General features: G+C 33.7%; 1 long non-coding RNA gene across 5 annotated transcripts in view; it reads right to left on the bottom strand.

Annotated features, from left to right (window-relative positions):
- The window catches only part of LOC102153856, a 174,561-nt gene that overhangs the window by 51,515 nt on the left and 97,845 nt on the right, over window positions 1-25,201 (bottom strand). For 4 of the 5 annotated variants that reach the window (XR_005371196.1, XR_005371193.1, XR_005371195.1 and 1 more), the window contains exon 2: window positions 18,760-18,840. The exons of the other annotated variant lie outside the window; for it this stretch is intronic. This is a non-coding gene — a long non-coding RNA (uncharacterized LOC102153856). The remainder of the gene's footprint in view (window positions 1-18,759; window positions 18,841-25,201) is intronic. 5 annotated transcript variants of the gene reach the window in all.

Genomic DNA, 25,201 nt, shown 5'->3' with positions numbered 1-25,201 from the left:
TTAATGGTCTATGTGGGCTTTAGAAAAATGTGTATTCTGCTATTGAGGGATAGAGAATATTTTTTTTTTTTTGATAGAGAATTTTAAAAACATCAATTAGATCAAGTTCATAGACTAGTGCTTTTCAGGTCAATTTTATTTTTACTGGTTTTCTGTCTTCTTGGTTTATCAATTACTAAAAAAAAAAAAGGATTTTAAAAATATAGTTAAAAGAGTGGGTTTGTCTATGTCTCCTTTCAGTTTTATTTTTAATTTTTTATTTTGATCTTATGTTGTTAGGTGCATAGAGGTTTAGAGTTTTCTTGGAGAATTGACCTTTTTAATGTTCTTTTTTTATGTCTTATCTCTGAAGATTATACTTCTAAATTCTTGTCTGAAAATAATGAAGCTACTCAACTTTCTGTTTATTACTATTATCATGGTATGTTTCTCCGTCCTTTCACTTTCATCTTCTGTGAGTCCTTCTATTTAAAGCATATTACTTACAGACTGTACTGTTTTTAATAGTGTCATGGATGTAATATTTTGCTTAAAGAAAATCATTTAACTGAGGTAAATATGAATATAAGAAATTTCTATATGAAATGACAAAAGAGAATTGAGTCTATGTTTAATGAAGTGTTTGGTCAATTACTATGGAAATCCTTTGTGACAGCCAATTTAGAAAAAAATAATTTTCTCAGCTGAGGTTTTTTTTGCCTATTTCAGCTAATTCTCTTCATTTTACTGAGAATTCAAAGTTACAAGGTTATCTTCTCTTGCCAAAATCAATCTATTATTGTCACCTTTATTATTATGTATATTAACAGTTTGACACTTAAAATACTCAATTCTGCCAACTTCCTTTGTAATTTTGAATTGCTATGCTCCTTTTTTTAAGAACTATATGCTTTCCCTTAAAATTTTTGTGACTTGTGAGCTCATTAATAGGCTCATCAAAAATGCTAGAGATTATCTAAATAATTTTATTATATGGAAAAATAATTCAAATTATTACTATGAAATTTTGAATTTTTATGCGTGACCAATTTTAATGAGCTCATTAATCACTATACAAATATACCATTACAATGAGCTTTTATAAGAAATTATATTTTCATTCCACTATAGGAAAAAAAGTGGAATTTTTTTTTTTAAAGTGGAATTTTTACTTTAATTTTGTTCTTATTAGTATCATCTTCCTAGGTAATCTTATTTTCCCAGATTAATTTATAATTATCTTTCATCTAAAGATTTTCATCTTTCTTGTTTGAGCAATGATTGCTGCTGCAGAATGCCTCAACGGTCTCCTAGAGATTGTGAGAATTAATCTCTGTTGAGATTAAGCAATGATGTATTTGTAAATGAAATTTTCAGTATTTGAACTACATACATGTCTTACAGAAACCAATAGGGAAGGGAAATTGTTTGTGATATTGTTCTGCATTTCTTTTTCTCTTAGTTAAAATGATGACAAGATAGTGTTTATCTAGATCAATATTAAAAAGTTTCCGCATGTTCTGAGGACATTACTACCCATTACAGCAATCTCACTGATCTTACTTTTTAACATAGTTCTCTATTACCAAGAATTGATGTCAGTGTGTAAGGTGAGAACTTTTGGACCTGTAGAATTTTTGTCTAAACAGTTTCTTTACTTTCTAATTAACAAGGCATAATAATGTTGAAAACTTGGGCATCGTTATATTTACAGTTATTTCAGTATTTGTAAAACCTTTATTCTAATTCAGAATACATTGAAAATAGAGTTTCAATTTCATAAATTACCTTACTTTTTTGAGATAAAATTGATATTAAATTATTATTATACAACACATGGATTTTGTGTATATAGTTGACCCCTGAATGACATAAGTTTGAAATGCTTGGGTCTACTTTATATGTCAAAATCTTTTGATACAGTACCATAATTGCATTTTCTCTCATTCTTTTCTTAATAATATTTTTTCTGTAATTTGATTTATTGTAAGAATTACTATACAATACATATAACATCAAAAATATACATTCATTGACAGTTTATGTTTTCAGTAAGTTTTCCTGTCTACAGTATGCTATAGGTAATTAAGATTTTTAGGAGCCAAAGTTACACACAGGTTTTTGACTGCTGGAACATTGGGGCCCTAAACCTCCAAACTGTTCAAGGGCCAACTATATTGAGACGTGGTCATCATAGTAAGTCTAGTTAAAAACAATCACCACATATAGATACAAAATCTTTTTTTTTTTTTTAAGATTTTATTTATTCATGAGACACACAGAGAGAGGCGGAGACATAGGCAGAGGGAGAAGCAGGCTCCCTGCAAGGAGCCTTATGCGGGACTCGATCCTGGATCCCAGTATCACACCCTGAGCCAAAGGCGGATGCTCAATTGCTCAAACACCCAGGTATCACAAAAAATATTTTTTCTTGTGATGAGAATGTTTCAGATTCACTTTCTTAACAACTCTCAAGTTTACAGTATAGTATTAAATGTAGTCATCATGCTGTACATTACATCCCATGACTTATTTATTTTATAACTCAAATTTTGAATCTTTGAATCTCCTTCTCCACCCTCCATACACCCAACTCTGGCAACCACCAATCTGGCCTGTGTGTAAGTGAGTTTTTTGGTTTATTTTCTTTACTTTTCTTTTTTAGAGCCCACATTTAAGTGAGATCATATGGTATTTGTCTTTCTTCATCTAAGTTAGTTCACTTAGTGTTATGCCATCAAGACGCATCCGTGTTGTCACAAATGGCAAATTATGTTGCCATTCATACAAGAAAGGATTCTTTTCATACACACACACACATACACACACACTCACAACACATTTTCTTTATTCATCCATCAAGGAACATTTAGGTTGTTCTATGTCTTGGCTACTGTAAATAATGATTCTATGAATGCATAGGTGCAAATATCTTTTCAAACTACTGTTTTTTTTTCATATCTTTACCCAGAGGTGGAATTTCTGGATCACAGGATAATTCTGTTTTTAATTTTTTGAGGAGCCTTCATACTGTTTTCCTTAATAGCTATACTAATTTTCATTTCCCTACAGTGCACAGTAATTATCCTCTTTCTACGTCCTTGCCAACACTTGTTATTTCCTGTCTTTTTTATTTTAGCCATTATAGCAAGTGTGAGGTGATACTTCATTGTTGTTATGATTTACATTTCTTTAGGATTAGTGATGTTGAGCACCCTTTCTTGTGCCTGTTGGCCATCTGCATGTTGTCTTTGGGAAAATGTCTAGTTACCCTGCCCACTTTTTATTTGGAGCCTTTAGGTTTGGTTGTGTGTATGTGTTTTGTTTTTGCTATTGAGTTGTATGAGTTCTTTATATATTTTGGATCTTAACTCTTTATCAGATAGATGATTTTCAGATATTTTCTCTCATTCATAACTTGTCTTTTCATTTTCTTTTGTTGTGTATGAGCCTTTTAATTTGATGTAGTCCCACTTATTTTTGTTGCCTTTTCTTTTTGTATCAAATCCAAAAAATCTTCGAGACCTAAGTCAAGGAAATTACTGCTTTGTGTTCTCAGAATCTTAAGGTTTTATTCTTTTCAGGTTTTTGATTCATTTTGAGTTAATTTATGCATATGATGGAAGATACTCATCCAGTTTCATTCTGTTGCATGTAGCTCTTCTGTTTTCCCAACACCATTTATTGAAGAGATTTCTCATTGTTTCTTCTTGGCTCCTTTGTTGTAAATTAACTGACCATATATGTATGAATTTAATTGCTTTATCAGGTATTTTCTGGTTCCATACAACTTTTAGTATTATTTTATTTTTGTTACAAATACTACTGTAATTTGATAAGCATTACATTGAATCTGGATATTACTTCATATAGAAAGGCCATTAAAAATAATAAAAAAAGAAAGGTCATTTTAACAATACTACTTCTATCAATCCATGATGATGGAAATCTTTCCATTTTTTTGTATCTTCAATTTTTTTTTCATTGATGTCTTATAGTTTTGAGTGTGCAGGTGTTTCACCTTCTGTATTAAATTTATTCCCAGGTATTTTATTATTTGATTTAATAGTAAATGGGACATGGGGGCTGTTCTCTTAATTCCCCTATCCGATCATTTGTTAGTGTATAGAAAAACAACAGGTATTTGTATATTGATTTTGTACCTCACGACTTTACTGAATTCATTTACCCTAATTTTTTTTGGGGGGTGCGCTTAGAGTCTTTAGGGTTTTCTACATATAATATTAAGTCATTTGCAAATAGTAACATTTTACTTTTTCTGTTTTAAATGGTTTTTCTTTTTTCTCCCATAATTGCTCTGGGTAGGACTTCTAATATTATGTTGAATAAAAGTAATGAGAGTGAACAATTTTGTCTTGTTTCTAATTTAAGACAACTTTTAGCTTTTCATCTTTCAGTATGATGTCAGCTATAGATTTGTCATAATATAGCCTTTATTAAGGTGAGGTACATTCCTTCTGTGCCCACTTAGCTGAAAGTTTTTATCATAAATGAGTGTTGAATTTTGTCAAATGCTTTTTCTGCACCTATTGAGATAATAATTTTTATACTTCATTTATTAATGTCATGTATGATGTTGACTGATTTATGGACATTGAAGCATCCTTACAACCCTGCAAGTAATCCCTCTTGATCATGGTGTATGCTTGTTTCAATGTGTTGTTGAATTTGTCTATAAATAGGTTATTGAGGATTTTTGCAGCATCCTTGTCTGGTTTTTGTATCAAGGTAATGCTGGCCTCACAAAATGACTTTGGAAGTATTCTTTTATTTTTTGCAAGAGTTAGAGATTAATTAGCAATACTTCTTTGAATGTCTGGTAAACTTCACCAGAGAAGTTTCTGGTCCTGGTCTTAGGTTTGTTGGAAGGTTTTTGATTACTAATCCGATCTACTTATTCGTAATTTAAGATTTTCTGCTTCTTTATGGTTCATTCATAGTGACTACAGGTTTCTAGGAATATGTAAATTTCTTCTAGGTTGTCCAATTTTTGGTGTATAGTTGTTCATAATAGTTTTTTATGATCTTTTGTATTTCTGTGGTATCTGTTATAAGGTCTCTCATTTCTTGTCTATTTTGGTTATCTTTTTTAAAAGCCATGTCTTAGTTCCATTAATCTAATCTAATGCTTTATGAGTATTTACTTCCACTCTGATACTTGTTATTTCCTTCCTTCCACCAGCTTTGGACTTTTTTCTTTTCTAGTTCCTTGAGGTACAAATTAGGTTATTTTAGATCTTTTTTCTTAGTTTATTTCTTGATGTAGGCATTTATCACTGTGATATTTCCTCTCAGAACTCCTTTTTGCTGTTTCCTATAAGTTTTGGTATATTGTATTTCTGTTTTCTTTTGTGTTAAAATATTTTTAAAATTTCTTCTTTGACCAGTTAGTTGTTTAGTAGCATGTCATTTAATTTCCATGTATTTGTGAATTTTTCAGTTTCATTCATGTAAATGATTTCTAATTTCATACCATTGTGGCTTGGAAATAATGCTTGATAGGGTTTCAGTGTTCTTACATCTATTAATATTTGTTTAATGGCCTATCATGTGACCTGTCCTGGAGAATATTCTGTTGCTTTTGGATGAAGTGTTCTGTATATCTGGTAAGTCCAGCAAACTAATGTGTCATTTAAAGCTGATGTTTCCTTATTGATTTTTCTGTCTGATGATCTATCCATTGATGACAGTGGAGTATTAAAGTCCCCTACTATTATTGTGTTGTCTATTTCTCTCTTTATGTCCACTAATATTTGCTTTACTATTAAGTGTATAAATGTTTACAAATGTTATATCCTCTTGTTGGGTTGATCTCTTTATCATTAGATAATGACCTTATTTCTCTCTCGTTACAGTCTTTGTTTAAAGTATATTTTGTCTGATATCTATATAGCTATACCAATTTTCTTTTTGGTTCCATTTCCATGAAATATCTTTTCCATCCCTTCACTTTCTGTGTGTCCTTATAGCTGAAGTGAGTTGCTTGTAGGCAGGATCTAGGTGGATCCTTTTTTTATCCATTCAGCCACTCTGTGGCCACTCTGTGTCTTTGGCTGGAAAATGTAGTCTGTTTACATTTAAAGTAAATATTAATAGGTACATATTTATTGCCAGTTCGTTAATTGTGTCTGGTTGTTTTGTAGTTACTCTGTTTCTGTTTTCTTCTCTTGTTCTCTTTTCTGTGATTTTATGATTTTCTATGTGTTATGCTTAAATTTCTTGCTTTTCATTTTTTATGTATGTACCAATGGTTTTTGCTTTGTGGTTACCATTAGGCTTACATAAAACAACTTATCAATTCCAAATAGGCTGTTATATCAAGTAAAATTTGAACACACTCTAAACCTATGCATGTTTACTTCCCTTCATGAACGTTCTGTTTTTGATATCACAATTACATTTTACATACTTTACCTTTTAGTCTTCAGACTAGCTTTATAAGTAATGAACTATCTTTATCAGCGAAACTTATACTTTCATATGTTTTTCTGTTATTAATTATCACTCTTTCATTTCAGCTGAAAGAATTTCCTTTAACATTTCTTGCAAGGCCAGTCTAGTAGTGATAAACTCCTTTAGCTTTTGCTTGCCTGGAAAATTCTATCTTTCCTCTGAATTCGAAGAACAATTTTGCTGGAAAGAGTACTTTTGGGAGGCAGGTTTTCCCCCCACACTTTTAATATATTAGCCACTCTCTTCTGGCCTGCAAAGTTTGTGATGAAAAACCTGATAGTCTTACGGAGGCCAGTGTGTCTGTGTGTGGGGGAGGGGGGGGCGGTGGGGGGGGTGGGGGTGGTTCTCTCATATATAATAAGTTGTTTTTCTCTTGCTGCTTTTCAGACTCTCTCCTCTTCTTTAAAAATGGTATGTCTTGATGTGGATCTCATTTGAACTCTTCAAAATTATTGGATCTGGATGTTTGTTTCCTTCCCCAGGTTAGGAAATTATTCAGCCTTTATTTCTGAAAGTAAGTTTTCTGGACCTTCCTTTCTCTTTTCTTTCTGGGACTCCTATAATGTCAATGTTAGTTTGCTTGTATTGTCCCATAAGTCCATCCAGCTATTTTCATCCTTTTACATTCTTTATTTTTCTATTCTGATTCAGTCAGTTCTACTGCCCCATCAGGTCACTGATACTTTTTTTTTTTCTTTTCTCTAGTCAGCTGTTGAATACCTCCTTGTAGTGTTCAGTTATTGTATTCTTTAGTTCTGTGACTTCTACTTAGTACTTTCTTATACTTTCTCTTTATTGAAATTCTCTTTTTTCATCTACTCTTCTGTCCTCAGCATACATGTTATGTGAAAAAAATATCAGTTAATCACTTATCTCCATTTCATTAAAGTCTTGTTCTGAGGTTTGATTGTGTTCTTTCATTTCGAATATATTCTTCTGTTGCTTCATTTTCCTTCTCTATGTTGTTTTCTAGGCATTAGATACAATAGCTTCCTCTTCCAGTTACAAAAGAATGTTTGAGCCTTATTCAACTGTCTTTGAACCCTTTTGAAGTTGACTTTCAAACTTCTGTCATTATCCAAGTGTTCTATTTTATTTTTAGTGGCACCTACTTGTTAAGATTTTGTGAAGATCTGTCAATGTCCTCCCAAAGGTAAGGATCTCACTTAGCACCTAGATTCAGACTGACTGGAAGCCAGACTCCTGGTACCATGTTTTAAATTATGCAAGTATATCTTTTTCTGAGGAAGACTGGGGTATTGGTATTCATATCTGTTCCCTCTGCACAGAACCTTCAGGTGATAGCCAGGGAAGATGACATAATAGGAGGATCCTAAGCTTATTTCATCCCATGGATATACCTGGATAACATCCAAACCAGTGTAAGTAACCCAGAAAGTGTCCCCAAAACTGGCAGAAAAGATTATCCACAGATAAATGTAGAGACGAGACAAACAGAAAATGGTATGGAGGGCAGAAACATAGTGAGGAACAAAACTAACCCATGTGACTGTCTAGGAACCCATATACAGAATCGGGACAGGAACCGACCCCAGGCACGAGGACCCACATGGGGAAGATTAATCCCTATAACATTTAGCTTTAAGCCCCTTTGGTTTTCAAGTTTTTTGTTTGTTTGTTTGTTTTGGTTTTCGACTTTGTGAGAGGTCCCGGGGCGGGCGGGGGTGGGGGGGCACATAGGAAAGACTCCCCACCCTGAAATAGCCAGCATAACAACTCCACTGAGATATAGCATAAAAGCAGCAGTTTGAAAATAACCTGGGATATATAGGAAGGAGATTTATTTACTAATCTCAGAATTAGCACAGGAGCAGCAGGAGTCTTCAGGCTGGAAGGCACTATTTCTTTAATTGTAGCCTAGATACACAAACACCTGTGGAGACCAATGCACGCATTCTCCACCTAACTTGCTAACAGCATGCTCATTCCCATGCAATCACTCTCAGGAGGAATACTCCAAAGCAGCTTCAAGTCCCCTCCCACAACATACTGCTTATGCAGTAACAGTAACTACAAATCAAAACCTCTTGATGTACAAAAAATAGAAAGGTATCCAAGTATATCACTAAAGAAAGTCAACAAATCAAGAAAGAACAAGAGAAGGAGTCAGTACACAACTACAAAAAGACATTGGGTGACTGAATGGATAAAAATGCACAACTCATCCAGATGCTGCCTACAAGACATTCATCTCAGACCTAAAGTCTCAATCCTAAAGGAAGATTGAAAGTGAAGGAATGGGAAAACATTTATTATGCAAATGGATCCCAAAAGAAAGCTGAGGAAACAATATTTTTATCAGACAAAATAGACTTTAAAACAAAAACTGTAACAAGAGACAATAATTGCAAAGGGAAGAATTCAACAAGAAGATGTGACAGTTGGAAAGAATTATGCACCCAATATTACTGTCCAAATAAATAAATCTATTAATAAATATAAAAGTAGTAGTTGATAGTAACACAAAATTTAGTAGGGAAATTTATCTGTTAGATCCATCTGGTCCAATTGTCTATCGTTTCTTCATTGATTTTCTGTTTAGATAAATTCAGAACATTCGATCTTAAAACACTGAAATACACATTCTTTTCAAGTGCACAGGAATAGTCTCCTCAATAGATAACATGTAAAATGTGTATCCATACACAAGTCTCAACTAATTAAAAAAGATTGAAGTCATATCATGGATATTTTCTGACTAAAATGCTATGAAACTAGACATCATTCACAGGAAAAAATCTGGAAAGAACACAAAATCATAGAGGCTAAATAACATGCTATTAAATGATGAATTGATCAACCAAAAAAATAAAAGAGGAAATGAAAAACTACATAGAAACAAATGAAAATAAAATACCATGTTTCAATATTTAGGATACAGTAAAAGCTGTTATAAGAAGGAAGATTATGGTGATAAAGGCTTACCTCAAAAAGCAAGAAAAACCTCAAACAACCTAACCTTACACGTAAAAGATCTAGAAAAAGAACAAAAAACCCCAAACCAATAGAAGGAAAGAAATAATAAAGAATATTGCAGAAATACATGATACAGAAGCAAAATACCAAAGAAACAAATCAATAAAACAAGAACCTTGTTCTCTGAAAAAGATAAGAAAAAAATTGATAAATCTTTAGCCAGACTTATCCCAAAAATAGGGAAGACTCAAACAAAATCAGAAATGTAAGAGGAAAAATAACAACGGACAGCACAGAAATACAAAGGGTTATAAGAATATTATGAAAAATTATGTCAACAAATTTAACTTAGAAGACAATTCCTAGAAACAGAAAAGTTGTACAGAATGATTACAGCAATAAAAACTAATTGGTAATCCAAAATATACAATCCTTGATCATACAGCTTCACAGGTGAATTTTACCAAACATTTAAGGAAGAGTTAATACCTATGCTTATCAAATTATTCCAAAAAATAAAAGACAAAGGAAAACTTCCAAATTAAGTTTATGAGGTCAGCATTACCTTGATACCAAAACCAGATAAAGACATTACAAAAAAGAGAACTATAGGCCAATATCCCTGATGAATATGGATGCAAAAATCTTCAACAAAGTATTAGCAAACTGAATCTAACAATACATCTAAAAATCATGCACCAAGATCTAGTGGGATTTATTCCCAGGATGCAAAGGTGGTTCAATATTCACAAATCAATGTGATATATCATATTAACAAGAGAAAGGAGAAAAAACATATGATCATTTCAATGGATGGAGAAAAGCATTTGAGAAAGTACAATCTTCATTCATGATAAAAGCCTCAAGAAAATTGGTTTAGAGGGAACATATATAAACATCATAAAGGCTATATATGAAAAAACCTCAGTTAACATCATACTCCGTGGTGAAACCTAAGAGGTTTCTCCCCAAGATTAAGACAAGGATGTCCATTCATTTTTATTCAACTTATACTGGAAGTCCTAGCCACAGAAATCATACAAGAGAATAAAAGCCATCCAAATGGGTAAGGAAGAGGTAAAACTTTCACTATTTGCAGATGACATGATACTATATATAGAAAACCCCACAGACTTCTCAAGAAACCCACTAGAACTGATGAATGAATTCAATAAAGTCACAGGATACAAAATATACAGAAATCTGTTGCATTTCTATATACTAATATTGAAGAGGGAGACAGAGAAATTAGGAAAACAGTCCTATTTACAGTTGTATAAAAATAATAAAATGCATTGGAATAAAGCTAACCAAGGAGATAAAAAATGTCTACTCAATACCATAAACATTGGTGGAAGAAATTGAAGATGCTATGAAATAATGTAAAGATATTCAATGATCATGGATTGGAAGAATAAATATTGTTAAAATGTTTCAGCAATTTATATAAATTTAATGTAATCCTATCAAAATGCCAACAGCATCTGTCACAGAACTAGAACCAAGTAATCATTAAAATTATATGAAAATTTTAAGATTCTGAATTGCCCAAGAAATCTTGAAAATGAAGAACAAAACAACAAAGCTGGAGGTATTCACAATCCCAAATTTAAGGATATACTACAAAGCTATAGGAATCAAAATAGTATAGTGCTGGCACAAAAATAGACCCAGATCAATAGAATGAATAGAAAACTTAGAAATGAACACAGAGGCATATACTCTTCAACAAAGGAGGGAAAAATATGCAATGAGAGAAAGACAGTCTTTTCAACAAATGGTGTTGGGAAAACTGGACAGACACATGCAAATCAATGAAACTAGATCACTTTAATATACCATACACAAAAATAAGCTCAAAAGAGAAGAAGGGCCTAAATATGAGACATGAAACTATAAAAATCCTACAAGAGAGCACAGGTAGTAATATCTTTGACAGTGACTATATAACAACATTCTTCTAGATATGTCTCCTAAGGCAAGGGAAAGAAAAGCCAAACATCAAAATAAAGGTAATATGCAACAAAGGAAACTACAAACCTAAAAGACAAGCTACTGAATGGGACAACACATTTGCAAATAATGTATCTGATAAGGGATCAATATCCAAAATACATAAAGCACTTATACAGCTCAATACACACACACACACACACACACACTAAGCCAATTAAATGGGCATAAGACAAAAACAGACCTTTCTCCAAAGACATACAAATGGCCAACAAAATCATGAAAAGTTGTTGTAACTCACTAATCATTAGGGAAATGCATATTAATACCACTAAGACATATACCCTCATTCCTGTCAGAAAGGCTAAATTCAAAAACAGAAGAAACAACAAGAGTTAGGATGTGTAGAAGAAACAACACTTATACACTATAGGTAAGAACATAACCTGGTGTAGCCACCATGGAAAACAGTATGGAGGTTCTTTGAAAATTAAAAATAAAAATTCTTTGTCACATAATCAAGTATTTCTACTACTGGGTATTTACTCAAAGAGGACAAAAATACTCATTTGAAAAGGTAGATACACCCCTCTGTTTATTGCAGCATTATTTATAATAGCCAAATTAAGGAAACTCTAGTTTCTAACCATCGATAAATGGATAAAAAAGAGGTAGTGTATATAGTGTACATATATATTAGCCATAAACAGGAAAGAAATCTTTACATTCGCAACAATGTGGATGGATCAAGAGGGTATAATGCTACATGAAATAGTCAGTCAGAAAAAGACAAATAGTGTATGATTTCATTCATGTGTAATTTAAGAAATTAGACAAAGGAACAAAGGGCAAAAAAAAGAGAAAAAAAGAACATTCAAATATAGACTGTGAAGATGTTTACCAGAAGGAAGTTCTAGGACGTGGGTGAAAGAAGTGAAGGGGATTAAGAAAATACTTATTCTGATGACCACTGAGCAATGTATAGAATTGTTGAATCACTATATTTACCTGAAACTAATGTAACATTATATATTTGTTAATTATACTGAGAAAAGAATTTAAAGACCTGTTTATGTTTTTGCTACTGCCCCACTGAATCCATGAACATGAGCACCACTAGCTACCAGAGCCAGGCAATCTTGACGTGTTCCCTGGTGGCAATCATGAAAATCCAGGTGCCACATGAGTATACCAACTCTTTTCTCAAGGTGGAGTGAGAGAGACAGCAAAGATGGTGACTTCAGGTTAAGTATTATGATGTAAAAAATAGCTTTTATAGAAAGTCTTGGGAACTTTTCAGTTAGTTGTCTCTGTATGGGGTCTTGGGGCACCTGATCTACATGCATAAACCCTTAAGAAATGATTCTTAGTTCACTACAAGACCCTTGGGCTTTCAAAATAGATGACTTGGAGGTTGATCTCTCAGGTATAAATCCTAAAAGTTGGGCGGCTACATGGGGGTTCACATCTTTCACTTCTTAGAAGCTCAACATTTTTATCTAATTATGGGTTAGGGTTTATGATGAGATTTTTGTCTCAACCTCTTTTACCCGCTTCAATGTGGTTTTTTTCCCCTCATTTGCCCAATGTGGATGATCTACTCAGCTGATTTTTGGGTTTTTAGAGGAAATTGTTCTGTATATATCTGTAGATAAATTGTGTCCATGTAATAAGGTGAGTTTAGGAAGCCACTAAAGTTGCCATCCTGAAATCCTTATTGAATTTTTACTGTAGTAAATGACTCTATTCCAGATTCAAATGCCTGAATGTGTATTCAACAATTAAAATCAGCTTGCCAAACTGCAGAGTTTACCTTCAAGAATTTCAAAGTCTTGGGATTAGAACCATATGAAAGATGAGAAAGTAAACTGGAACAGAATGAAAACAGGGATCCTGAAAAATAGGTTGCTGTAAAATAGAAGACAGATTATCAAGTAGAGAATGAGCCTTATCCAGTTCTAGGATTTTTGTGCCTCACTCCTGCCAAAAGCAATAGAGCACAGGTCATATGGTTCAAATTCCAGTCCCTGCAGCCTCTTGCTGTATTGACCTTGTGCAAGTTCCTTATTTCCTAATATGGATCTCTAATTACAAGGATTGAAAAGAACTTTGTATACCTTTTCATGTATCTGCTTTATCACTTTCCTGTCTCTTTTAATTATCTAACCCATATGTCACTGGCCTTACTTAAATACAATTTCTTTTAAGTACACAAGCTATTATGTAATAAAGCCTTACTGGCAACCTGTGAGAAAATCACATTCTTGGGCCTATCCTAAAATCAGTGAATCCCCAACCATCTACCTCTGGACAAGCCTCTAGGTCTTTAAATTACATCTTCTAGGCCTGCTGGTGGCTATCTCTGATGGTGAACACCCACGGCCCACTGATATTTTATTGGATATAGCTATTTTCCTATAGATGATTTCTTCTGCTTCTCTCCTTCGGACTTGAGGGGAAACATTATTACATAATCAATCCTAGTACGAGTAAGTCTAGGCTATGACATGTAGAAAGCTTTCCAAATGTTTTCTGATTAGGGCAAATTCAAATGGAGAGTACTGAAAAGCTGCTATTAAAAATAATTTCTTTTAGGGCGCCTGGGTGACTCACTGGTTAAGGATCTGCCTTCAGCTCAAGTCATAATCCCAGGACTGAGCCCCGTATCAGGCTCCCTGCTCATTGGGAAGTCTGCCTCCCCCTCTGTCTGCCCCTACACCTCACTTGTGCTGAAACTAATGTAATAACTAAATAAATCTCAACTAAATAAATAAAATATTTAAAATAACAGTTTTTTTTTTAGAGTCTACCAGTCCAAACATAATGTGAGGGTTCTTCTTTTCCTCCTTGTTGTGGGGTCCACTTTAGTCCCTGTCACTAGACTTCTCCAAATTTCTTTTCAGTTTTTATTTTAGGCCCTAAAACATGCAGGCAAATTTCTCTCACTCCAATGTCCACTTTAGTCCCTGACTGTTCATAATTAATATTACAAGAGTGGTTATTTTTTTCCCCATAGAATACTTCTCCTGCCACTATATTTCCTAGAGTGAGTTCCCAACAGTGTTAGAGTACATCTTCTGAAAGTTTAAATTCTCAACTTTTAAACTGTACTACATATTGGGCACAAGTCATCTAATTCAGGAATTATTGAACCAAGTCAGATTTTGTTTTCTAGTCTTCCACTATTCCATTAATCAGATTCTTAAAAGCCTGATCTTAACATGGATCTTTGCCTTAGTTTGAGGAATGCACAAATGTTCAGAATATACACAAGCACACATACTTTCATAAAACACACACTTCTGGCATACAACAAATAAATTAGCAGTAGCATTTTATCGTAAATGCATTCATAAAAAAATTATCAGAAGTGTTAACAGATGACTTTTAAAAATATGCCCCTGGAATAATTCCCTGCATTTTGGTTATTCTGAGAACAATAGCTGGTACTATACTTTGACATTTACATGTAAAATTATAATAAAAAGATGTTACCTATATATTGGAACTCTTGGCTAGCAATATTAAATTTCAGTAATTACTCTAAAAAATGAGAACCATGTACAACCCTTAGTCGTATTTTCTCCTATTTAATATTCACTTCTTATCAACACAGTGTTACATTATACACATATTTATTTCTATTCTCAATGTTTTTTTTTACACATCTCAATATTGCTCTATTTTCTGAGCTGCAGCTCCTTATCTAATTCCTTTCATATATAATCACTTCTCACTTAATATGAGGTATAATCTCCAACTGAAAGCATACTAGGATTAAATACAACATCTGGAAATTTGAAGGGAAACAATTATAGAGCAACAACAAAAAAAGGAAAATGTAACAAAAAGGATTTAGCAGATAGCTTCGATGCTATCTATCTACCACCTGATACCACAATACTTTCTACCTTTATGTTTATAGCTCCTCAAACTACACAAGTAATTCAATGAAGTTCTGTTCAGCAAGCAAGTGTCTATCACTTACTAAGTGTAAAACACTGTGAAATGGCTTGTACTTACACAAAAGACAGAGATATATTGTTTACCATAAATGAGATCACATTTTAAAAGGGGAAATGATTATAGACAAGTAGTTATATATAATTATATACTCAAACAGCAGGGAAAAATGTAGTAGAAAGTTTAGGCCATATATAGAGCAGCATATACAAAAGATTATAATGCAGAAGATAAACAGAAATTCACCTATAAGTGTTCATGGTCTTTCCTCTTTATCAGTTCAGTATTTCACCTTATTTTTTTTTTTACCCTCTAAAGAGAAAATTATGTGTGTGTGGTGGGGAGGCACTTGAGAAAAAAGAGTTATCCTCCTTGAGAATTTGAATACTATTTTAGGAGAAGTGAAGTGCTAAAGCTATTTCCATGATTCTGTATACTATGCAAAATGCAAAAGTTGTTAGGAGACCAAAATATTAAGGCAAAGTGGTTTTGGATGAAACAAAGTGTCATTTTAAAGGAAGAGAATCAGAGCCCTTCATGAATTTCAGATACCAGATAATGAGTAAAAGCTGATTTCAAAAAGAGTGGCTGTGTGTCAGCAATGGACTCTCTTAATGGTTTGAATAATGTTTGAATCTTTTGTATGATCCATGGAACTTAATTACATGAGCCATTAACTTTGAGGTGTTGTAGAAGCATGAATGGGCATGAAGATGTACTGCTGATACACCAGAAAGGTGTGCATGTAGGTATAGTAGGAGTGGTGAGAAGCAGAGAGAACAGAGAAATCATGAAAGACTTAAAAAAAAAAGATTTTATTTATTTATTCACAAGAGACATAGAGAGAAGGCAGAGACACAGGCAGAGGGAGATGCAGGCTCCATGCAAGGAGCCTGATGTGGGACTCGATCCCAGAACTCTGGGATCATGCCCTGGGCCGAAGGCAGATGCTCAATCGCTAAGCCACCCAGGTGTCCCGAAATCATGAAATACTTGAATATATAAGATGGTGGTAGAGCCTATGAGCAAAACAAAAATATTTCTGAGACTCTCCACTGAGGGCACTGTAGTAAATCTCCCAAGTCTGTGGGCAGTGCCACAGGATAATGAAATCTAACAAGATATAGAAAAATTAGAATAAGGATAGAAAGCAAAGAAAATTCCCTAGTGCTATGAAACCTGATAACTAAGTTGTAAAATAGAAGAATTCACCATAATTTGCAAAGCTGGCACCTGATCTATAAAGCAAAAAGAACTCTCTAGAGTCTTAATGGTTCTAAGATCTCAGATCCCTCTCAGGAAATGCCATAATTCACAACTTCAAAGTATTGACTACTAGTAGGACAATTAATCCAATTAAACCTGCAAGAAAGTTTAAGCCTAAATCACTTCAGATTAACTTTAACTCAGCTCTCTGCCTAGAGCTGTGGCATGATAATACTAATGTGTCATTCTTGAAGATAAATATTACTTAAGTGATGATATAAGGAAAGAAAGTGTTATACATGATTAAGGGAAAAAGCAGTCAATAAAAGCAGACTCACAAATACCCAAATGAGACTTTCAAGTAAGTGTGATAAATGTTAAACAAGTAAAACATAAATTAACAGATGGGAAATTTCATCAAAGATAAATGAAACTGTCCCCCTAAATAAATGAAAATGCTACCTATGAAAAATCATATATCAGAAATTATGAATTCATATGATGGTTTTAAAAGTAGTAGATTGAAGACAACAAAGAGGCCATGAATTAGAAGAAAGATCATTATAAATAAAAGTAAAATAAGAAAATTAAGAAAATGTAACAGAGAATCTGAGACTTTTGAACATTAAATAAAATATAAAATATATCTGGAATGCCACAAGGAGAAGATAATGACTAATATTTTACAAAATTAATCAAAGAAATTAATCTTCAAACCCAAGAACCAAAGGAATCCTAAGCAGGATAAATTCAGGTAAAACCATAATAAATCATATTGTAGTCACACTTGTGAATAAGAAAGATAAAGAGTAACTTAAAAAGTTACATTAAGGATGGTCATATTAGATAAAGAGATACAATCATAGGACAGATGAATGACTTCTCAATAAGAATGTTTGAGGATAAAGAGATTGTTAACTCAGAATTCTACATAGAGCAGAAATTCTCTTCTATATGAAAGAAAAATTACATTTTCAGAAACACAAAAATGAGAGATACTGTCTCCAGAAGACATATATATCCATATATAGTATGAAAAGTTTTTCAGGGAAAAAAAGTGATGATATCACATTGAAACCTTAAGATTCAGAATAAAGGGTGATTATATATACTTAAAAAGTATTTTATATTTTTTTCAAAGGAAACTTACTACTTTAGCAAAATACCACCATTTTAAAAGTAAAACAAATGATGAAAACAACATAAAACATAAATGAAGTTTATAATCAGACTATTTTATTACTCATTTAAAATTAGAAGTGCAAGATGAATATTTAAATCTTTAGAACAATTCATATTAACATAAAATAAATATAGCTAAAAAGACAGAGAAAAAGGGATACCTGGGAGGCTCAATGGTTGAGTGTCTGCCTTTGGCTTAAGGCATGACCCCGGAGTTTTGGGATTGAGTTCTGCATTGGGCTCCCTGTGGGAGCCTGCTTCTCTCTCTGCCTATGTCTCTGCCTTCTCTCTGTGTCTCTCATGAATAAATAAATAAATTCTTAAAACAAAAAGACAGAGAATATAAAATAGAACACTAGGAAATTATTCAAACACCTAAAATAAGTTAGGAACATAATAAGTAAAGGAACAAAACACAAATGGGAAAAATACACAACAAAAGCTAACATGGTTGACTTAATAGTGTCAGTCCTTATTTATTTTAAAACAGCTAAACATTTGCTGTAATGGGCACAGATTATGACATAGGGAGAAAAATACCAGGACTTTTAACAGAGAACATTTATATTTTGTGTGTGTGAAAACAGAGAAGCTGGAAGTAAAATAATATAAGATAGTGCTATAGACTGAATGATTGTGTCTCACCAAAATTCATGTTTTAATTGTAATCCCCAATATGATGGTATTGAGAAGTGAAACTTTGGGATGTAATTAGGTCCTGAGGAAGGATCCTTCATGAATAACATTGCTGTCCATATACAGAAGGCCTTTTCCCCTTCTGCCATGTGAGGACACAATGGGGAAAAGACCATTTATGAATTAGGAAGTGGGCATTCACCAGGCAGGGAATCTGCCAATACCTTTGTTTGGATGTCCCAGACTCCAATACAGTGAGAGAGAGAGAGGAAAAAAAAAAGGTTTGTTATATATGCCACCCAGTATAGATCATTGTTATAACTGCCTGAATGGACTAACAGATTAGGGTTCCCTGGAGAAAAGAACCAAAGGGACACATACATACTTTCAACATATACTTGACATACATATTATAAGGAATTGACTCACATGATTATAAAAGTTGACAAAGTCCAAGGATCTGCAGTTGGCAAACTGGAGACCAGGAAGACCCAATGATATAGTTCCAGTCTGAAAGAAGGCAGGAAGGAACACCTGGGTGCATCAGTTGGTTAAGCACTTGACTCTTTTTTTTTTTTTTAAATTTTTATTTATTTATGATAGTCACACAGAGAGAGAGAGAGACAGAGACACAGGCAGAGGGAGAAGCAGGCTCCATGCACCGGGAGCCTGACGTGGGATTCAATCCCGGGTCTCCAGGATCGCGCCCTGGGCCAAGGGCAGGCGCCAAACCGCTGCGCCACCCAGGGATCCCAAGCACTTGACTCTTGATTTAAGCTCAGGTCATGATTTCAGAGTCATGAGATTGAACCCCACAAGGTGCTCTATACTCAGCATGGAGACTGCTTGAGATTCTTGCTTTCCCTCTCCCTCTGCTGCTCTCCTGACTCATGCCCACTCTCTCTAAATAAATAAAATCTTAAAAAAAAAAAAAAAAAGAGGAAAGAAAAAACAATGTCCCAACTCAAAGACAGTTAGGAAGGAGGAAGGTCAGCCTTTTTGTTCTATTTAGGCCTTCATATAATTGAGGGCCACATTTTGAAGCAATCTGCTTTACTCATTCTATTAATTTATTAATCTCATCCAGCAACATCCTCACAGACACATCAGGAATAATATATGACAAAATGTCTGGGCACCTCATAACCCAGTCAAGTTGACAAAGAAATTAACCATCATAATAAGCATAAGACAAGCTAGGATAGCTACATTAGTATATGATACTGTAGGTTTCATGACAGTACTATCAGTGATAAAAAGAGACATTCCATAATGATAAAATAATTAATTCACCAAAAAACCCTAAATGAATAGGTATCTAAAGCAAGAACTTCAAAAGGCAGAAAATATGAACAGAATCAAAGAAAGATGTATATATACCTATAATCATAATTGGATATTTTAACACCCCTTCCTCAGTAAGTAATAGAAGAACTTAGTAAGGTTGTGATTAGAAGTATATTGGCAATAAATTTGACAAAATTGATATATTTTATATGATAGCACCTCTATCACTTTATCTATTTCATCACCAATTTTTTTATTATATTAAAATACTGTTGCCTATATTTGACTATACTTCACATTAGATCTCCAGAATTTATCTGCTAGTTGCAGATTTTTACCCTTATTTTTATTTTTTTTATGATAGTCACAGAGAGAGAGAGAGAGAGAGAGAGAGAGAGAAGCAGAGACATAGGCAGAGGGAGAAGCAGGCTCCATGTACCAGGAGAGCCCGACGTGGGATTTGATCCCGGGTCTCCAGGATCGCGCCCTGGGCCAAAGGCAGGCGCCAAACCGCTGCGCCACCCAGGGATCCCAGATTTTTACCCTTAAACAACATCTCTTGGGAGGCCTGGGTGGCTCAGTGGCTGAGTCCCTACCTTCGGCCTAGGGTGTGATCCTGGAGTCCCAGGATTGAGTCCCACATCAGGCTCTCTGCATGGAGCCTGCTTCTCTCTCTATGTTTCTGCCTCTCTCTCACTGTGTCTCTCATAAATAAATAAATGAAATCTTAAACAACAACAACAACAACAACAACAAACCCACAACATCTCTTGTATTTTTCCACTCTGAAGCATCTGGTAATATTTTATATGTAAGTGATATCATACAGTATTTCTTTCTATGACTTATCTCACCATCATAATCTCAAGGTCCATCATGTTATCACAAGTGGCAGGATTTCCTTCTTTCTCATAGCTGAATACTACATTTTACACACACACCACATTTTCTTTAGTCATCCATTGATAAACACTTAGACTGGTTCCATAAAATTGATGTTTGTAAATTATTATACCCAACAACTACATAATGCATATGATTTCCAAGTGCATATGGAATCTTAATCAATACAGTCAATTAGCTGAGCCAAAAGACAAATGTCTATACTTGTTAAAAGTAACAAAGTCATACAGAATAAGTTTTCCAACAATAACAGTATCAAATTATAAATTAGATATCTGCAAATCCTAAAATGTTTTGAAATTAAACAGCACCCCTCCAAATACTACAAGAACCAAAAAAGGAATCACAAAGGAAAATAGAAATATTTTGAGCTTGTTGAAAATGAAAATATATATTAAAATTTATAGATTGCAGCTAAAGCAGTGATTACAAGGAAATGCATTGCAATAGACGTCTACTCCAAAAGGTAAAATCTATTATTTATCAGTGATAAAAAGAGACATTCCACTTCAGATGCTAGAAACAGAAGAGCATATTACACACAAATAACCACAAAGTGAAGGGGTAAAGCAATACAACAGATATCAGGTCAGGAAAACCAATAATGTAAAAACCTTGGTTTTGAGACTTTAATTACATTTATAAACTCTTAGTAAGGCTGTTTGGAAATAAAAAATAAAGAGACTGACCATTGTATTAAATGAAAGATAATACCAAAATTCCATCAGTTGTTAAAAGAAATGTAGGGAAATATTTTGAAGACCTTTCTAACAAAGACTATTTACCTTTTTAGGTAAATAAAAATAAAAGCAAACAAAATTGAAATAGGAAATTGAACAGATAATTTCAATATCCTTGTATCTATTAAAGACTGCTCTTTTAGGATCCCTGGGTGGCTCAGCAGTTTAGCATCTTCCTTCGGCTCAGGACAATACTGGAGTCCCGAGATCAAGTCCCACATCGGGCTCCCTGCATGGAGCCTGCTTCTTCCTTTGCCTGTGTCTCTGCCTCCCTATCCCCCCTCTCTGTGTCTCTCATGAATAAATAAATAAAATCTTTTAAGAAAAAAAAGACTACTCTTTTAGTTAAAAAAAAACTTCTACCAAAATTCTACACCAAGACAGCTTCAATAGTAAGTTTAATCAATGACAAATGGAAGAAATTATACCAATTTCACACAAATCCTTAAAAAAAAAAAAAAAAAAAGAAGAGGCCAGAACTCTTTTCAAATCATTTTGTTTATCCCATTATTACCCTCAGAGTAATGCCTGATAAAGACATTATCTTTATGAACATAGGCACCAAAATCCTTTACAAATTATCAAATCAAAGTCAGCATCCTAGTAATAACATAATATATAAAACCCAGTGTATTTATCCGTGGAATACAAGCTTGGTTCAGAAGTTAAAAAATTAACTGTATAACAGAATAACATAGAAATAGTGTATGATCATTGCCGTATATGTAAGTATTTGAAAAATTCAATATAAACTATGTTAAAAAATCTTATCAAATTAGGAATTCAAGGTATTTCATTCACCTGGGACATCTATGTGAAAAACCAGGGACATCTATGAAAAAAAACCTGAGTCTAACATTGAACTTAATGGTAAAATATTTAATGTTTTCTGCTAAGATAAAGAAGACACCTGTATGGACCTTCACCACTTCTATTCCATATTATACTGGAGATCCTAGTCATACAGTTAGATAAGAAAAAGAAATAAAAGGCATGAAATGTAAAGGAAGAAGTTAAAATCTCATTATTGGAAGATGACATTGCTGGATACCTAAACAATCCTTTGAAATCTATACATAAACATTGTTATGGGTTGAATTGTGTCCCTTAAAAATTCATATGCTGAAGTCTTAATCCCAAATACCTCAGAATGTTTGCTTACTTGGAAATAGGGTCATTGCAGATGTAAAAATAATAATACAATAATAGTAGGGGACTTTAATACCTCATTTACAGCCATGAACAGATCATCTAGGCTGAAAATCAACAAAGAAACAATGATTTTGAATGACACACTGGGCCAGATGATATATTCAGAACAGATATATAACAGATATATTCAGAACACTTCATCCAAAAGCAGCAGGATACACATTCTTTTCAAATACAGATAGAATATTCTCCAGAATAGATCACATACTGAGTCACAAATCAGCCCTCAATAAGGACAAATAGCCTGGGATCATATCATGCATATTTTCAGACTATACCACTATGAAATTTAAAGTCAACCCAAGAAAAAATTCACAAAGACCAAAACTATATGGAGGTTGAAGAACATCCTACTAAATAATGAATGGATTAACTAGGAAATTAAAGAAGAAATGAAAATATACATGGAAACAAATGAACATGAAAACATGACAGATCAAAACCTCTGGACACAGTAAATGTGGTCCTAAGAGAGAAGTACATTGCAATACGGGCCTACCTCAAGAAGTGAGAAAAGTCTTAAATACATAGCCTAACCTTACACCTAAAAAAGCTAGAAAAGAAATAGCAAATAAACCTAAAATTAGCAGAAGGCAAATAATAAAGATTAGAGCAAAAATAAAAATAAAGATTAGAGCAAAAACAAAACAAACAGTAGAACAGCTTAGTGAAAACTAAGAGCTGATTCTCTGAAAGAATTAATAAAATGGATAAACTCCTAACCAGATGAGTATCATAAAGAAAAGAGAAAGGACCTAAATAAGTGAAATCATGAATGAAAGAGGAGAGATCAAAACCAACACACAGAAATACGAACAATTCTAAGAGATTCTGAAAAATTATATGCCAACAAATTGGGCAATCTGGAAGAAGTGGACAAATTCCTAGAAACATACAAACTACCAAAGTGGAGACAGAAAGAAATAGAAAATTTGAATGGACCCACAACCAGCAAAGAAATTGAATCAGTAATCAATAATCTCCCAACAAACAAAAATCGAGGGCCAGATGGCTTCCCAGTGGAATTCTACCAGACATTTATTTATCTTTTTTAAAGATTTTATTTATTTATTCATGAGAGACACACAGAGAGAGAGAGAGGCACAGACACAGGCAGAGGGAGAAGCAGGCGCCATGCAGGGAGCCCGATGTGGTACTCAATCCCAGGACCCCAGGACCACGCACTGGGCAGAAGGCAGGCACTAAACCACTGAGCCACCCAGGGACTCCCACTACCAGACATTTAAAGAAGAGTTAATACCTATTCTTCTCAAACTCTTCCAAAAAAATAGAAAAGGAAGGAGAACTTCCAGACTCCTCCAAGGCCAGCATTATTTTGATTCCAAAACAACACCCCCGCCCCCCCCCAAAAAAAGTTAATTACAGGCCAATATCCCTGATGAACATGGATACAAAATTTCTCAGCAAGATGATAGCAAATTGATTCCAAAAGTATATTAAAAGAATCATTCACTACAATCAAGTGAGATTTATTCCTGGGCTGCAAGGTGGTTCAGTATTTGCAAATCAATCAAAGTGATACCATACATTAATAAAAGAAAAGATAAGAACCATAGGATCCTCTAATAGATGCAGAAAAAGCATTTTCTAAAATACAGCATTCATTCCTGATTTATAGAAAAAAAAAACAACAACAAAGAAGGGACAGATGGAACATATCTCAACATCTCGAAGGCTACATACAAAGGACCCACAACTAATATCACTCTCAGTGAAGGAAAACTTTTCCTCTCTGGACAGGAACAACACAGGGATGTTCACTCTCATCATTACTATTTAATATAGTAGTGGCAGTCCTAGCCTCAGCAAGCAGACAACAACAACAGAAGAATAAATAAAAGATATTCAAATTGGCAATGAAGAAGTCAAACTTTCACTATTTGCAGACAATGTGATACTCTAAGTAGAAAACCCGCAAACTCCACCAAAAAATTGCTAAAACTGATAACTGAATTCAAGAAAGTTATAGGATACAAAAATCAACATACAGAATGCTGTTGCATTTCTATACACCAATAATGAATCAACAGAAAGGGAAATCAAGGGACAGATCCCATTTACAACTTCACCAAAACAATAAGATACCTAGGAATAAACCTAACCAAAGAAGTAAAATCTACTCTGTAAGGTATTGAATACTTCTGAAAGGCACTGAAGATGACACAAAGGAAAAATATTCTATGTTCATAGATTAGAAGGAGAAGTATTGTTTGATGTCTAATCCATCTAAAGCAATTTACATATTTAATGCAATCTCTATCAAAATACCACCAGCATTTTTCACAGAGCTAGAACAAACAATCCTAAAATTTATATGGAAAGTCAAAAGACCCTGAATAGCCAAGGCAATCTTGAAAAACAAAGCTGCAGGCATCACAATTCTGGACTTCAAGCTTTATCACAAAAAAACAGACATACAGATCAGTGAACAGTATAGAAAACCCAGAAACGGACCTACAGCTATATCATCAAGGAATCTTCAACAAAGCAGAAGAGAATATCCAATGTAAAAAAGACAGTATATTCAACAAATTATGTTGGCAAATTGGACAGCAACATGCAGAATGAAATTGCATCCCTTTCTTACACCATTCACAGAAATAAATTCAAAATGGATGAAAGGCATCTAGAGGAGAACATAAGCAGCAACCTATTGACATCAGCCGATTGGGCCTTCATCAAGATAAAAAGCTTCTCCAGAGCAAAGG

The sequence above is a fragment of the Canis lupus genome, chromosome 16 (assembly GCF_011100685.1).
Source record: "Canis lupus familiaris isolate Mischka breed German Shepherd chromosome 16, alternate assembly UU_Cfam_GSD_1.0, whole genome shotgun sequence".
Lineage (NCBI taxonomy): Eukaryota > Metazoa > Chordata > Mammalia > Carnivora > Canidae > Canis > Canis lupus.
The sequence above is the reverse complement of the archived record's forward strand: the minus strand, read 5'-3'. Positions and strand labels throughout refer to the sequence as shown.